Below are 15,355 nucleotides of genomic sequence, written 5' to 3' on the forward strand. Positions count from 1 at the left end.
TTGTGGTATCAAGCACTGTGTGTAATTTTATTTCTTGTGATTTAGAAACGTAGAAAAACTACAGCACAATACAGGCCCTTCAGCCAACAAAGTTGTGCTGAACATGTCCCTACCTTAGAAATTACGAGGCTTACCTATAGCCCTCTATTTTTCTAAGCTCCCTGTAGCTATTCAAAAATCTCTTAAAAGACCCTATCGTATCTGCCTCCACCACCGTTGCCGGCAGCCCATTCCACGCACTCACCACTCTCTGAGTAAAAAACTTACCCCTGACATCTCCTCTGTACCTACTCCCCAGCACCTTAAACCTGCGTCCTCTTGTGGCAACCATTTCAGCCCTGGGAAAAAGCCTCTGACTATCCACACGATCAATGCCTCTCATCACCTTATACACCTCTATCAGGTCTTCAATTTTGCAGTGACAAGCATACCTCATTACTTGCAAAGCATGCTGGGATATCCTGAAGTCATGGAGGGTGGTGTGGGAAAGATCTTTTGGCCTCTCTTTTCATTTCTTGAGCGTCTCCTGCAGATTCTCATTTTCATCCATTGCTCTCGTTTATCCCTCAGTGCCTCGCTTTATCCTGATTGCACCGAGCTGTGTGGTAATCTTTCACTGCCGTCCAGACATTAAGTGGAGTAGGCAGACCCAGAGACAATTGGGCTGCAGATAAATGAACAATCCCCAGCTCTGTGAAGAAATGGGTCAATAACTCTCAAGAAAGATTAGGTGCGTTACAGCACTGGTCACCTAGCCCAACTCCATCAGGTGTCGTTTATGACCAGTAAGAAACATACAGTCCTTTGACTAGATAGCCCTGTCAGATTAGAACTCAGAGTCAACACTTGCAAAAGATGGTGACAGAGAGGTGGTTCTCTCAGTTGTACCTGTCACCAGTGACACCCTCCCATCCTTTCCCTCTATAAGGCATTCAGCTCAGGTGTACCGAAGCAACACACACAAAATGCCACAGGGGCTCAGCAGGCCAGACAACATCTATGGGAAAGAGTAAAAGGGGCTGAGACCCTTCTTCAGGACTGGAAATGAAGGGGGGAGCAGTCAGACTGAGGAGGGGAGGGGAGGAAAAAGAACAAGGTGGTAGGTGAAACCTGGGGGGGGGGGGAGGGGTGAAGTAAAGAGCCAGGAAGTTGATTGGTGAAAGAGATAACGAGAGAAGGGGAATCTGATAGGAGAGGATAGAAGGCCATGGAAGAAAGGGAAGGGGGAGGAGCACAAGAGGGAGGTGATGGGCAAGTACAGTGAGAGGGAAACAGGAATGGGGAATGGTGAAGGCCTACTGAAATCATGGTTCAGAAAATACCAAATGAAAATCACGTTCAAGTGTATATAGACTACCAGATACATTGAAGACGGTTTATAACATAATATAAGGCCCTGCAAACCTACACTATTCAGCATTTGCTGAGTGAGAGAGCCTTTCTGCGATACAAAGGTTCTGGTTTGTGGACTGTAGCCTTGATGGACTTGGGATCAAGGGCTCTTTGGGGCTTCTGTCGTTGCTTGCATAGTGGGTGGTGGAGGTAGGTGCTCCTGCTGGCACAGGTGGGGAGGGAGGGGTCAAAGCCTTTCCTGCTGATTCTGAGAGGGGTGGGGGGAGATGGGGCTTCCATGTTTCTATCATTTGCTCTACTGGGTTTCTTGTTTTGTGAACGTCTGCAAAGAGTATGTGAATCTCAGGTTGTATACCGTATATATTCTCTGATTCATTGAGTGCAAAATTCATCTCCAGAGATTTCTTGCCTTAAAATATTTCCCTTTAATTTTATTTTCACTCAGGTTGCGGTGCAAGTGTGGAACAATCTACCAACGGAAATGGTAGACTCTAGTTCAATTCTAACATTTGAGGGCTAGGTACACGGATGAGAGAGGTATAGAGGGCTATTGTCCAGGTGCAGGTAAATGGGTCTAGGCAGAAGACAGGTCTAGCATGGACTTGATGGGCCAAAGAGACTGTCTCTGTGCTGAAGTGCTTTATCATTGTATGACTCTCTGACAATTTCTTGGACAAGGGACACGTCTTCCCCATAGTTGTCAGGCAGAGCCCTTTAGGAATTATGTAGACATTAAAAAGGTTACATTGGATTGTTAAGCTGCCTAAACTTCCCAGGCAAATAGTCGAGTACTCACATTGTCGAGCTCAGCGGTGATGGGGCTCATCACCAGCAACAATGAGGTGGCAGACAGAGAGGAGGTGGCCGAGACAGAGGCGTAGTACCAAGCAAATGACTACGCCCTCAATGTCGACAAGACAAAGAAGATAGATATCGACTATTGACTTTATTGGTAGCACGAGTCCTCAAAACCAGGCAGCATCCTGGCAAACCTCTCCTGCACCTTCTCCCAAGCCGCAACATCCTTCCTATAGTGGGACGACCAGAAATTTCAGTTGGTTTGACCTCATTAATGACCTCCGAATGCACTAAACTGTAGTAGAAGCAAGCCTTCCTCGATCCTAATGAACAGCTTTAGGAAAAAGATTATCCTTGAGATGGTTGCTTCCTTGTTGTAATTGGATCTCTGCTGCTTTTCCTTAATTTCATCCCCATTTTTCCATCTGTCACTCTCCACTGTAGTTGACTTGCGTTTGGTTATACATACAATTGGGAAGGCTGCTCTTTCCTTCAATTTAGCCTAATTTTGTCTTGGTATTCAGGTTAGTCATCACCATCATTGTGTGCCGTGTCATATGACATCATCATTATGTGCCTTGCCGTATGACATGGACTATCATGGTCTTTCCATGACCGTGATTGTTCTTGGCAAATTTTCCTACAAAAGTGGTTTGCCGTTGCCTTCTTCTGGACAGCGTCTTTACAAGGTGGGTGGCCCCAGCCATTATCAATACTCCTCAGAGATTGTCTACCTGGCATCAGTGGTCACATAACAAGGACTTGTGATGTGCACCGGCTGCTCGTACGACCATCCACCACCTGCTCCCATGGCTTCATGTGGCCCTGATCGGTGGGGGGGGGGGGGGGTGGAGGGGGTGCGGGTGGGGGGAGGGGCTACACCTTGCCCAAGGGTGACCATCAGTTTAGAAGCTGTTAATGAAAGAACAATTGTACTGCTGCTTTGCAGATCATGTTTCACACAGGCTCTGACAGGTATTGTTAAATAAATCACAAAGGAAGAATTCATGGATTGGGTGTGTGTGTGAGAGAGAGAGAGTGACTCTATCTAACTGTTGATATATAACATATCTTCAGAACAAAAGATACTTGATAAAAATGTTAGTGCACTGCATTACCTAATACAGCAATGTATTTAGTGACAACAACACAGTAATCGAGGCAATTCATCAACTGCATTTAGACAGAACTGAGATAATACCGCATGAACTGAAATCTTTGATGAGTGTCTTGAGGCCAGTGGTCGATATGCATCATTTCTGAAGGAAACCTGGTATCTTGGGATTAATCCTGTTGCCTGCCCATCACATGCTGTGGATGGATTGTCACAGCCTTGTGCAGAATAATACTAGAACCCGTCTCCTCGCTCAAGGCTTCTTTGTTCCACTGTCATCCCACATCTCAGTCCTTTCATAATTTCTCGGGTTTATCGGCCTTCTTCCTTTTAATTACTGCCTTTGTGACCTAGACTTCAAAACATTAAACCGATTCAAAGGAAGACACGGGAGACCGAAATGCGGGCCTGTCTTCGAGTTTACTTTAAGTGAGGTGTGCGTGTATTCACGTATGACATATGCAATTCACGTATTTTCACACCGTTCTCAGTGCTACCATCAAGATGGAGGTACAGGAGCCTGAAGGCACACGCTCAACGATTCAGGAACAGCTTCTTCCCCTCTACCATCCGATTTCTGAATGGACATTGAACCCTTGAACACCACCTCTCTCTTTTTAATTTCTGTTTTGGCACCACTTATTTAATTTAACTATTTAATATACATACGTAAAATAGTTAATATACCTTTCTGCTTCTTTAGCATTTATCTGTTTTTTACAAGGCTGTGTTGCTAGCTCGACATTCAACCCAGCACGGATGGAGAGCATACAAGGATCCGGCAGGATTCGAACCCGGGACCGCTCGCCTCGAAGTCCGGTGCGAATGCCACTACACTACTGGCCAGAAAATATATAAATATATACTGTATATACTTACTATAATTCACAGTTTTTTTTCTCTATTGTTATGAATAGCATTTTACTGCTGCCACTAAGTTAACAAATTTCATAACATATGCCAGCGATATTAAACCTAATTCTGATAACCTACAATGAATTATTTAAACAGAGTTGAATGCTGTATCAACCAATAGATTACTCAAATATTACTGAAATATTAAATACTCAACATGACCTCCTTAGTTGGAAAAGGTTGCAGATTATAGAAACTAATTGTTAATCATTTTACTTTTATGGTTGATTTAATTTCCATCTTTTAAGCAAAATACAGATGAAACCAGACATCAAAAAGATGGGCAAAATGCTTTTAAAAAATTGCGCCCAGGATAGAAGCTAGCGTGGGACCAATGCACAGTGGTACTTTTCAGCATTTCAGTGCACATTAGAATCTCTGGTCCGCTTTGTTTTTAAAATTGGAAGACTAGAGTATAAAAGCAAGATGTAATGTCGAGGCTTTATAAAGCACTGGTGAATCCTCACCTGGAGTGTTGTGAGCGACTTCTTCACCTATTTATTGAGATACCCTTCTGACCCTTTGAGTCACGCTGCCCAGTGGTCCCCCAGTTTAATATTGTAACTTACAATGGCCGATTAACCTGCCCACCGGTCCGTCTTCCGACCGCGGGAGGATACCGGAACACCCGGAGGAAAGCTGTGCGGTCACGGAGAGAACGTCCAAACTCCTTACAGGCAGCGGCAAAAATAAAACTATTCTTTGGCAGAATACGAAGGTGGAGGGAGGGGAGTGAGGCTCGCTGGAAGGTACCCCTTTTTATTTCGGCTCCTTATCTAAGGTAGGACGTGCTGACGTTGGAGAGGGTTCAAAGGAGGTTCATGAAAAACGATTCCAGGATCGAAAGGCTTGCCATTTGAGGAGCGCTCGATGGCTCTAAGCCGCCTCTACTAACTGGAATTCAGAAGAATGAGGGGGGACCTCATTGAAACTTAGTGAATGTTGAAAGGCCTCGATAGAGTGGATGTGGAGAGGATGTTTTCTATGGTGGGGGAGTCTAGGACCAGAGGGCACAGACTCAGAATAGAGGGATGTCCATTTAGAACAGAGATAAGGAGAAATTTCTTTAGCCAGAGAGAGGTGAATCTATGGAATTTGTTGCAACAGGCCAAGTTATTGGATGTATTTAAGGCAGAGGGTGACAGATTCTTGATTAGTCAGGGCATGAAGGGACAAGGGGAGAAGAAGAGGGGATTGGGCCATGATGAATTGGTAAAGCAGACTCAATGGGCCAATTCAGCTCTTATTCCTTATGATTTTATATATTTATCCATTCCATCATAAAACAGGGCAGGACTTCCCTTTCTCCTATGGTCCACTCTCCTCTCCTATCAGATTCCTTCCACTCCACCCCTTTCCCTTTCCCACCCACCTGGCTCCACCAATCACCTTCTAGTGAGACTCCATCCCCACCCATCTTCCTTTCCAGTCCTGATGAAGGGTCTTGGCCCGAAATGTCGACTGTTTATTCATCTCTGTAGATGCAGCCTGACCTGCTGAGTTCCTCCTCCATTTTGTGTGTGTGCTGCATGAAACAAGCTGGGGCAGTTTTCTCCAGAGCAGAGGGGGCTGAGGGGAGCTTTGTTCAAAGTTAATGGATAGAGAGGGAGATAGAGTAGTGAGACGTAGGTAGAGAAGAGAGCCAACATCTGTTTCTCAGGATTAAAAGATCAGGATGGAGCGGTAGTGTAGTACTATTGCAGCGCCCGTGACCCAGGTTCAATTCCCGTTGCTGTCTGTAAGGAGTTTGTACGTTCTTCCCGTTACTGTTTGTGTTTCCAGCTTCCTCCCATATTCCAAAAATGTACAAGTTAGTAGGTAACACACACAAAATGCTGGAGAAACTTAGCAGGCCAGGCAGCATCTATGGAAAAAAGTACAGTCAACGTTTCAGGCCGAGACCTTTCGGCAGCTTAGTAGGTCCTTATTTATTTACTTAATGAGATAACGCACAAAATAACCCCTTCTAGCCCTTCAAGCTGCACCGCCCAGCAATCCCTTGATTTAACCTGATCCTAATCATAAGATTAATTTACAATGACCATTTAACCTACCAATGTTACCTCCTTAGAATGGGGGGAAACCAGAGCACCAGGAGAAATCTATGTGGTCACAAGCTCATTACAAGCAGAGGTGGGAATTGAACCCAGGTCACTGGTACTGGAAGGCATTGTGCTGACCACTACGCTATTGTGCCACCTGGTACTGTTAATTGGTCACATGGGAATAATAGAGTCACATGGCTCATTGGGTCACATGGGCCTGTTACTATGCTCTAACTGAAAGATAAAAATCAAAATATCTGGTACTAGAGGGTATGCATGCAAGGTGAGAGGGGAAAGTACAAAGGAAATGTACAAAGTACAAAGTTTTTTTTTACACAGGGAGTAGTGATCCCTGGAATATTGCCAGGGTTGGTAGTAGAGGCAGCAGAAAAACTTTTAAGGGACTCTTCGATAGGCACGTGAATGGATTCCTTAAGTTGCCATAGCTGGGGGAGGTAGTGGAGATAACCTCCCATTACCTATTAGGTGCTCCCAACGGCGTACACCTCAAACAGCCCCTGGCAACCAACTCCTGGCCTTCACGAGTGGCTTAGCTACTAAACCCGGCGGAACTGTTTCTACTGACAGGAGAAGGAGAAGAGGCCGGATACCAGAGCCTTAATAGTAGTCACTTTGGGCACATGGGGCTTGTCAGCTGTGGTTGGCAGCTCAACTTCCGCTGCCTTGTGGTTATACTCACGCACGGGGAAGGTTTTGGGAGTAAACCTCGAAGGAAAAATCCAGAGCCGGGATCCCTAAGGCAGTCCTATGCTGAGTTCAATGCTGACTGGCAACTCCTGCAGTGCATCTGGTACCAAGCTGTGTCAGTCTCTGCCGTTCCTTTGGTTTAATCAGATGCGTGGAGAGGGGGAGCTTGCTACATGGACAACAGCTTGCTCTCTATATTGTACTGCCTGGCTTGTGTATGTAGACAGCTAGGATGCAACATCCATGGCCGACCCTGACCGACTGAGGCCCCAGATGTAGGAAGAGGAAGAAATTAACAATGTACAGACAAAAGAGATTAATTAGAAGTCATTGGTTTAATTAACACACACAAAATGCTGGATGAACTCAGCAGGTCAGGCAGCATCTGTAGAAATGAATAAACAGTTTTGGGCCTAGACCCTTCTTCGGGTCTGAGGAGGAGGGCGGGAAGATGCCAGAATAAATCGATGGGGGGGAATGGAGCCAGGTGGTTGGGAAAGGTCAGGGGCTAGAGAAGAAGGAATCCGATAGGACAGGAGAGTAGACCAAAGGAAAAAGTGAAGGGGGTGGGGGGGAGCCAGAGGGAAGTCATAGAAAGGTGAGAAGTGAAGGGTCAGATGGGGAATAGAGGATGGTGGGGGTTGGTATTGAGATTTGTTCACTGGAAGGAGAAATTGATATTCATGCCATCAAGTTGGAGGCTACCCAAACAGAATATAAGGTGCTGCTGCTCCTCCACCCTGAGGGTGGCCATATCTTGGCACGAGAGGAGGCCAAGGGCGACACATCAGAATAGGAAGGGGAATTAAAACATGTGGTTTAATTGATTTGCCACAGAATACGGGCTGAAGGCCCTGTCTTATGCTGGGCTGGTCTACATTCTAGAACGGTACAGCTCAGGAACAGGCCTTTAGGCCTATAATATTTGCACCAAGCCTGATGCCAAATTAAAGTAATCCCTTCTGCAGTCCATGCTGCAGTAGAGAATTATTGTTACCCTTTTTGTGTAATATTGTGATACATCAAAACTCAGTTAAAACCGCCTTTGTTAACAAAAGCCACAATGAATATCTCGGCTCAGCTTCTGTAATATGCCTTGACATGTGCAATGCGAGATCGAGGGGTTAGAACCAGTGCTTTGTGTGAGAAAAAGAAAAATCAATTAGTAGAGAGAGTGACGAAGGAAAAGGAGCCATTCAGAGGCTGATGGATTGAGGAAGAAAATCAATAAGCAATGAAAATATATTTTGTTTTCAAAGGAATACAATTGTTTAGGAGCCTTCTGAAAGTGTGACTGTTGTGAAGTTGTGGTGTCAGTAATCTTAAGTATAAAGCTGTTGATGATTGCCTTCTGGAGCTGGGGAGAAAGGAGATTGGAACCTAACCTCTGAACAAGCAGAACAGAATTCGACCCAAAATATAATGTCTTCTCTGATTCATAAAATTACTGTAAGCCATTCTTCTCCTAATGGGAAGAGAAAATACATGACATTTCTGGTGACAAAATCTGCTTAGCTCATTGTAAAATTTTTCTTAGCCCCTTACAGCACAGGATAAGCAGAGGAAATTGGATTTCATTGTGTTGTTTGCTGTTTGTGTCAACGGTGAATGCAGGAAAATCCTCAAGGTAATGTCCGGATCCCGACAGCATGAGCAGTTGAGAGGCTTTTCACAAATCTCTTTCATGTCCTTTCCGCTCGCTGTCTCTGCAGCTTTCTCAAGCCTGCAAAGTTCTAACCTTACAAAGAATGTTGCATTTCAGTCAACATTTCACAGCCCTGGTAAGCTCCTGAACCCCCTCTCTCCCCTCCTGCTTTTAAGACGTTTCTTTAAACCTCAAAGCTTTGCAAAGATTTTGGTCCTTTGACTAAATATCTCCTTCTGTGTTACATTTGTAGTCAAATATCTGTCTAAAAAGTACATTAATCACATCCACTCTCTGCTCGTCCTCTTTTCAAACATTTTGAACTTACATCAACAAGCAGGTAACTCTGGGCAGTGTAATTTTTCAAAACTGTTGCTTCCTCAGAAATTATTTTTGTTTATGATAGACCGCTTGAAGCTGAATACAAATATAATTTCAAACAACTTGTATCATGTAGGAATTTGGAGAAACAAGAAATTAACTTTTATTGAATATGATTCATTTAATTGCACAATGGCGCTGGCATTTTATTAGAGTTCAACTAAACTAAAATAGCTTTTTTGATCATTTTCATGAAAATCACTGATCATTTTCAGTGTCTGAGGCTTCTCCAACAACACTCAGCCAGCACTGATGGATTCTAGCTGCCCTGAAGCCATTTGTCCGTGACCACAATGTTCTGGTGAAACCTTTCACCGTGTTCGTCACTGACAGCACCAAGATTAGCAGGGAAGAAGTCTAAGTGAGAATGAAGAAAATGAATCTTCAGTGACATGTTGCACTTCATGGCTTTGTCCAAGTTGCATGCCATCTTGGACAATGTCTCCCATCCACTCCATAATGTACTGGTTAGGTACAGGAGTACATTCAGCCAGAGACTCATTCCACTGAGATGTAACACTGAGCGTCATAGGAAGTCATTCCTGCCTGTGGCCATCAAACTTTACAACTCCTCCCTCAGAGTGTCAGACACCCTGAGCCAATAGGCTGGTCCTGGACTTATTTCCACTTGGAATAATTTACTTATTATTATTATTCAATTATTTATGGTTTTATATTGCTATATTTCTACACTATTCTTGGTTGGTGCGACTGTAACGAAACCCAATTTCCCTCAGGATCAATAAAGTATGTCTGTCTGTCTGTATGTATGTTTGAAACATGTCAACCAGCCTACATGTAGTTTGGTGCTCTGTAGTTGCCAAGAAAATTTTTAACAACATCCCAGAATGCTTACCATGCAATTTTCTCCAGTTCCACTAGAAGTTCTTCGAATTACCTGTTTGATTTGTAGACCAACAAAATGCCTTCCTTAATCAGTTATCAATTGCGATAACAAATGCAGTCGATTTCAAAAAAATGGTGCATGATAGGAAATTTCATGGTGATTTTCATGATCAGCAAACCCAAAAGTATTCAGGAAGCATAATCTTTGTTGTCCAGTGTTACTAGTGATCTGCCACCTTTGTCACTTTCTTCCAGGTGACATTTCTATCATTCAGTCTCACTTGATGCCCATTTTGTTTGCTCCGCCCCTCCCATTTCTCAGTAGGTAAAAGCACAGTTATTTCCTAAATATCCCAGGTAATGGTAGGAGCAGATACATAGGGGGTATTAAGGAGACTCTTAGGTAGGCACCTGCTTAGGCACCCCGATCAGGGTCTCACGTGAAGCCATGGCAGAAGGTGGCGGACGGTTGTATGAACAGCTGGTGCATATCACAAGTCCTGGTTATGTGACCGCTGACACCAGGCAGACAATCTCTGAAGAGTATTGATAATGGCTGGGGTCACCCGTCTTGTAAGGACTCTGCCCACAAGAAGATAATGGCAGACCCATTCTGTAGAAAAATTTGGCAAGAACAATGACGGTCATGGAAAGACCATGATCGCCATGTCATATGACATGGCTCAAAATGAATGGTTGATAGCTTCTGCAATTTATTTCACTTCAGGATCAAAATCCTGTTGAACATCACCAGCACATCTCATGAAATTTGTTGTCTTTGCAGCAGCAGCACAATGCAATACATAATAATGGAGAAAAGAACTGAGAATTACAATAGGTAAAAAAAAATATATTCAGAAGTTAAATTAAACAAGTAGTGCAAAAAAATAGAAATAAAATGGTAGTGAGGTACTGTTCATGGGTCCAATGTCCGTTCCGAAACTGAGAGGGAGATGGCAGAGGGAAAGAAGCCAATTGTTGATTGAGTGCCTTCAAGCTTCTGTACCTCGTTTCTGATGGTAGTAATGAGAAGAGGGCATGTCCTGGGTGATGGGGGGTCCTTAATGATGGACACTGCCTTTTTGAAGCATCGCACCTTGAAGTTGTCCTGAATACTACAGAGGCACGTGCCCAGGATGGAGCTGACTGAGTTTAGAACTCTCTACAGCTTATTTCGATCCTGAGTAGTCACCGCGCAATACTTTTTGACTTTTGCAAGAAGAGTAGGTGAAGAAAAAACGAAATTCCAAATATGTAATGTTCTGCTAAATACTATTCTATTAGCCCCCTGGTTCCAAATACAAAAACCTTACTTCAAAATTACACTGGCGTTATCAAGATGGTGAGATTCACCAATAACTTGGACAATACGCCTGTGTTCTCCCTCACAAGTGATGTTATCTAGCCTCTCTCTCCCAGGTCCTCAGTCACATCTGTCTCTGCAGTCACACCTAGCCAGACAATGTTGCGACCTTAATACCCTCAAACACTTGTCAAACTGCCTCGTATCTTCTTGCGCTGGACAGAAGACGGATGATGCTGCCTCGCGTAGATTCTTCCTGCCTACTAAACTGCAGAAACGTTCTCATTCTGTCTGCTGAATATGTTGCACTGTATATAAAAGATAAAAGAGATTAAAGAGATTCGCTCTATTTATTACATGTACACTGAAGCATTGAGCCATACAGCGAAATGCATCATTCGAACCAATTCAAATCAGCAAGGATTCTGCTGGGCAGCCTGCAGACATTGCTGCGCTTCCGGTGCCAAAATAGCCTGCCCACAACTTACTAACCTTAACTCAACGTCTTTGGACGGTGGGAGGAAACGGGAAAGAACACTCAAACCCATCAGAGGCCGCAGCGGGAACTGAACCCCGGTTGGTGATCATTGGGGCGTGTTGCGTTACGCTAACCGCTAGACTACCGGGTCCACTATTATATGTAATAACGTTTAACAAGCAAGATCTGTCAAAGAACTGGTTGTGACCTTTGTTCAACTGAGGTCTCCGTTTCAACTCAGTGTAATCATGCAACACAGACTTGCAAGGGGTGATTGATAAGTTTGTGGCCTAAAGTGGAAGGGGTCAATTTTAGAAAACCTAGCACATTTATTTTTCCTACATTTACACACTTGGCCCAGCAGTCGTGGAGCATAAGGATCCCTTCTTTGTAGAAGTCAGCGTCTTGGACCTCCAGAAGTGGTCCACAGCAGGGGTGATTGATAAGTTCATGGCCTAAGGTAGAAGGAGATGAGTTATTAACTTCAAACTTTCTGCATTTTCACTCAAAGAGTTGAACTGCATGTGCATGTAACGAGAGCTGTATAACTCACCTCCTTCTACCTTAGGCCACGAACTTATCAATCACCCATCTGTGGACATTTTCCGGAGGTCCGGGATCCGTATGCTCCATGACCGCTGGACTAAGTGTGTAAATGTAGGAGGGGACTATGTTGAAAAATAAATGTACTAGGTTTTCTAAAATTGACTCCTTCTACCTTATCAATCACCCCTTATAAAGTTGTATTAACTATTGCCTTTCCTTTCTTCCTGATGCTATAAAGGAAGCCATTCTGCCCATTGAGTATATGCTGACAGTCTGAAAAATTCCAGCAATGTCCTTTTTTTTAAACTTACCTTTTCCTCTGTGGTTTCCTCTGGTTGCTCTGGTTTCCTCCCACAGTCCAAAGACCTACTGGTTTGAAGTTTAATTAGTCATTGTAAATTGTCTCGTGATTAGGCTGGGGTGAAATCTGGGGATTGCAGGTTGCCGGAAGGGCCTATTATGTTTGGTCTCTCAATAAGCAAATAAATAGTCCAAAGACATGCTGGGCTCAGCCTGCAACCAAGACAGTCGGATTGGGAGACTGGAAGCTACAAGAGTGACACAAAGGAAATAAACCTCCTTTGATCTTCATCTGAGAGTGTTACTCCTGTTTGTCTCCAACTGCACATTTGGCTACGTTGGTTGACTTCAGTGGTTCAAGGTTCAAAGGTCAAAGTGCATTTTATTATCAAATTATGCATACTGTATTTCTGTACAACCTTGAGATTCGTTTCCTTACAGGCAGCCACGAAACAAAGAGACCAAATAAAACCCATTAAAAGCAAAAGAGGTCCGTCAAACACCTAGTGTGCAGAGAGAGAACAAGCAATTAAAGCAAGCCAAAAGCTTTCAGAACTGAATTTCACAATGCCACGCATCACTGCAGCTGATCCAGAAGTCCAATTTTGGTACACAAGCTGCAGTCAATGATCTTGTATGTATTAGCACTGGCAACAGACGGGAATTTCTCCCTCTCTCTATCCCCCCATTATGTCAGCTGGGTAGGAATAAAGAACCTTTTTTGTTGCTTAGCTCCCATGTATACAATCAAGTGAGGTTTGTGCATTCAGTCCACCATAGTCACTGGTCCATTCATAAAGATAAAGCTGTATTTTATCATTTATAAATGGAACAAGTGTAGTAGGTAGCACAACACTTCACAGTGGCAGTGACCTGAGTTCAATTCCCACCACTGCCTGTCAGGAAATAGTACGTCCTCCCCGTGATGGCGTGCATTTCCTCCAGGTGCTCAGTTTCCTCTCACAGTCCAAAGACGTACTGGCTGGTAGGTTAATTATTATTATTATTCCTCTCCGTGCCTTGTGATGCATTGGGCAGCAACCTTGCCGTTTCTATAGCACTTTTGTCCGTTTTTTACTGAGTTGCTGCCTCGACGTCTCAACCCAGCACAGAAGGGAAGTGTGCTAGGAGCTGGCCAAATTCAAGCCCGGGAGCACTCGCCTCAAAATCCAGAGCCCATGCCACAGCACCACCTGCAGTGGCAGGTTAATTCGTTGCTCTCAATTGTCCCGTGATTAGGCTAGGATTAAAGAGGGGGCTTGCTGGGTGGCACGACTCAAAGGGCTGGAAGTGCCTATTCCCTGCTGAATCTCAATAGACAATAGACAATAGGTGCAGAAGTAGACCATTCGGCCCCTTGAGTCTGCACTGCCATTTTGAGATCATGGCTGATCATTCACTATCAATACCCAGTCCCTGCCTTGTTCCCATATCCCTTGATTCCCCTATCCATCAGATAGCTATCTAACTCCTTCTTGAAAGCATCCAGAGAATTGGCCTCCACCATCTTCTGAGGCAGTGCATTCCACACCTCCACAACTCTCTGGGAGAAGAAGTTCTTCCTCAATTCTGTTTTAAATAACTGACCTCTTATTCTCAATCCATGCCCTCTGGTACTGGACTCTCCCAACATCTGGAACATATTTCCTGCCTCAATCCTATCAAATCCTTTAATTATCTTAAACGTTTCAATCAGATCCCCTCTCAATCTCCTCAATTCCAGTGTGTACAAGCCCAATCTCTGCGTAAGACAGCCCTGCCATCCCAGGAATCAACCTAGTGAATCTACGCTGCACTTCCTCAATTGCCAGAATGTCAATAAAGAAATAAATCTGATAATTTGTTAAGCCAAAAGTAAGGATAGAAATGATTGCAATGTGTTGGTTTTAAATAGCATCCTTTATCAGTTGAGCAGTGCATGCAGGGTACTTTCTGCAAGTGAGACAAACATATTTCAAGGCCTTTCTTTGCACATTTTTCTATCTCATTGATCAGTGATATTCTAATATTGCATTGGTCAGACCACATTTCAAGAGCTGTGAGTGGTTTTGGGCTTCTTATCAAAGAAAGAATATGCTGACACTGGAGACGGTTCATAATAAGGATCCCAGAAATGAAAGTGTATGAAGAGCATTTATAGTCCTAGTACACTACAGCACAGAAACAATCCCTTTGGACCATCTAATCCGTACCAAATTATTTAAATACCATGTCCCATCAAACTGTACCCAGACAGTAGACCTCTACACCCCACCCGTCCATGACCCTATCCAAATTTCTCTTAAATGTTGAAATTGAACCTGCACCCATCGTGTCCACTGGCAGCTCATTCTGCACTCTCACCGCCTCCTTAGCGAAGAAATCTCCCCTCATGTTCCCCTTGAACATTTCACCTTTCACTCTTAACCCGTGACCTCTAGTTCCAGACTCACTCAACTTCAGTGAGTAAATGCAAACCGGCTTTTTCCAATCTAGATTCCTCATAATTTCGGACACCTCTACCGAATCTCCCCTCATTCTTCAACGCTCAAGGGAATAAAGTCCAAACCTATTCAACCTTTCCCTATAAATCAGCTCCTCAAATCCCGGCAACATCCTTGTAAATTTTTCCCTGCACTCATTCAGTCTTATTGACATCTAGTTAGCTTTAGTCATCACAGTAGCTGACTAAAACTAACTAAAGTTAGGCTTCACCCACTGACGCACCATCAATAACTCTCGGAGACGTGGGTTAAGATAGGCTTTTATTGGATGGAAGAAAGCACAAGCAGCAAGTGACCACCACACAACATCCTGGAGACTGAGGCCGGGGCTGTGCCTCCAATCGCCTTTATACCGGGGTCTGTGGGAGGAGCCACAGGAGCAGTCAGCAGGGGGGGGGGGGGTGTCCAGACAGGTATATGTAGTTCTCCACATCTACATC

Source organism: Hypanus sabinus, chromosome 24 (assembly GCF_030144855.1).
Source record: "Hypanus sabinus isolate sHypSab1 chromosome 24, sHypSab1.hap1, whole genome shotgun sequence".
Lineage (NCBI taxonomy): Eukaryota > Metazoa > Chordata > Chondrichthyes > Myliobatiformes > Dasyatidae > Hypanus > Hypanus sabinus.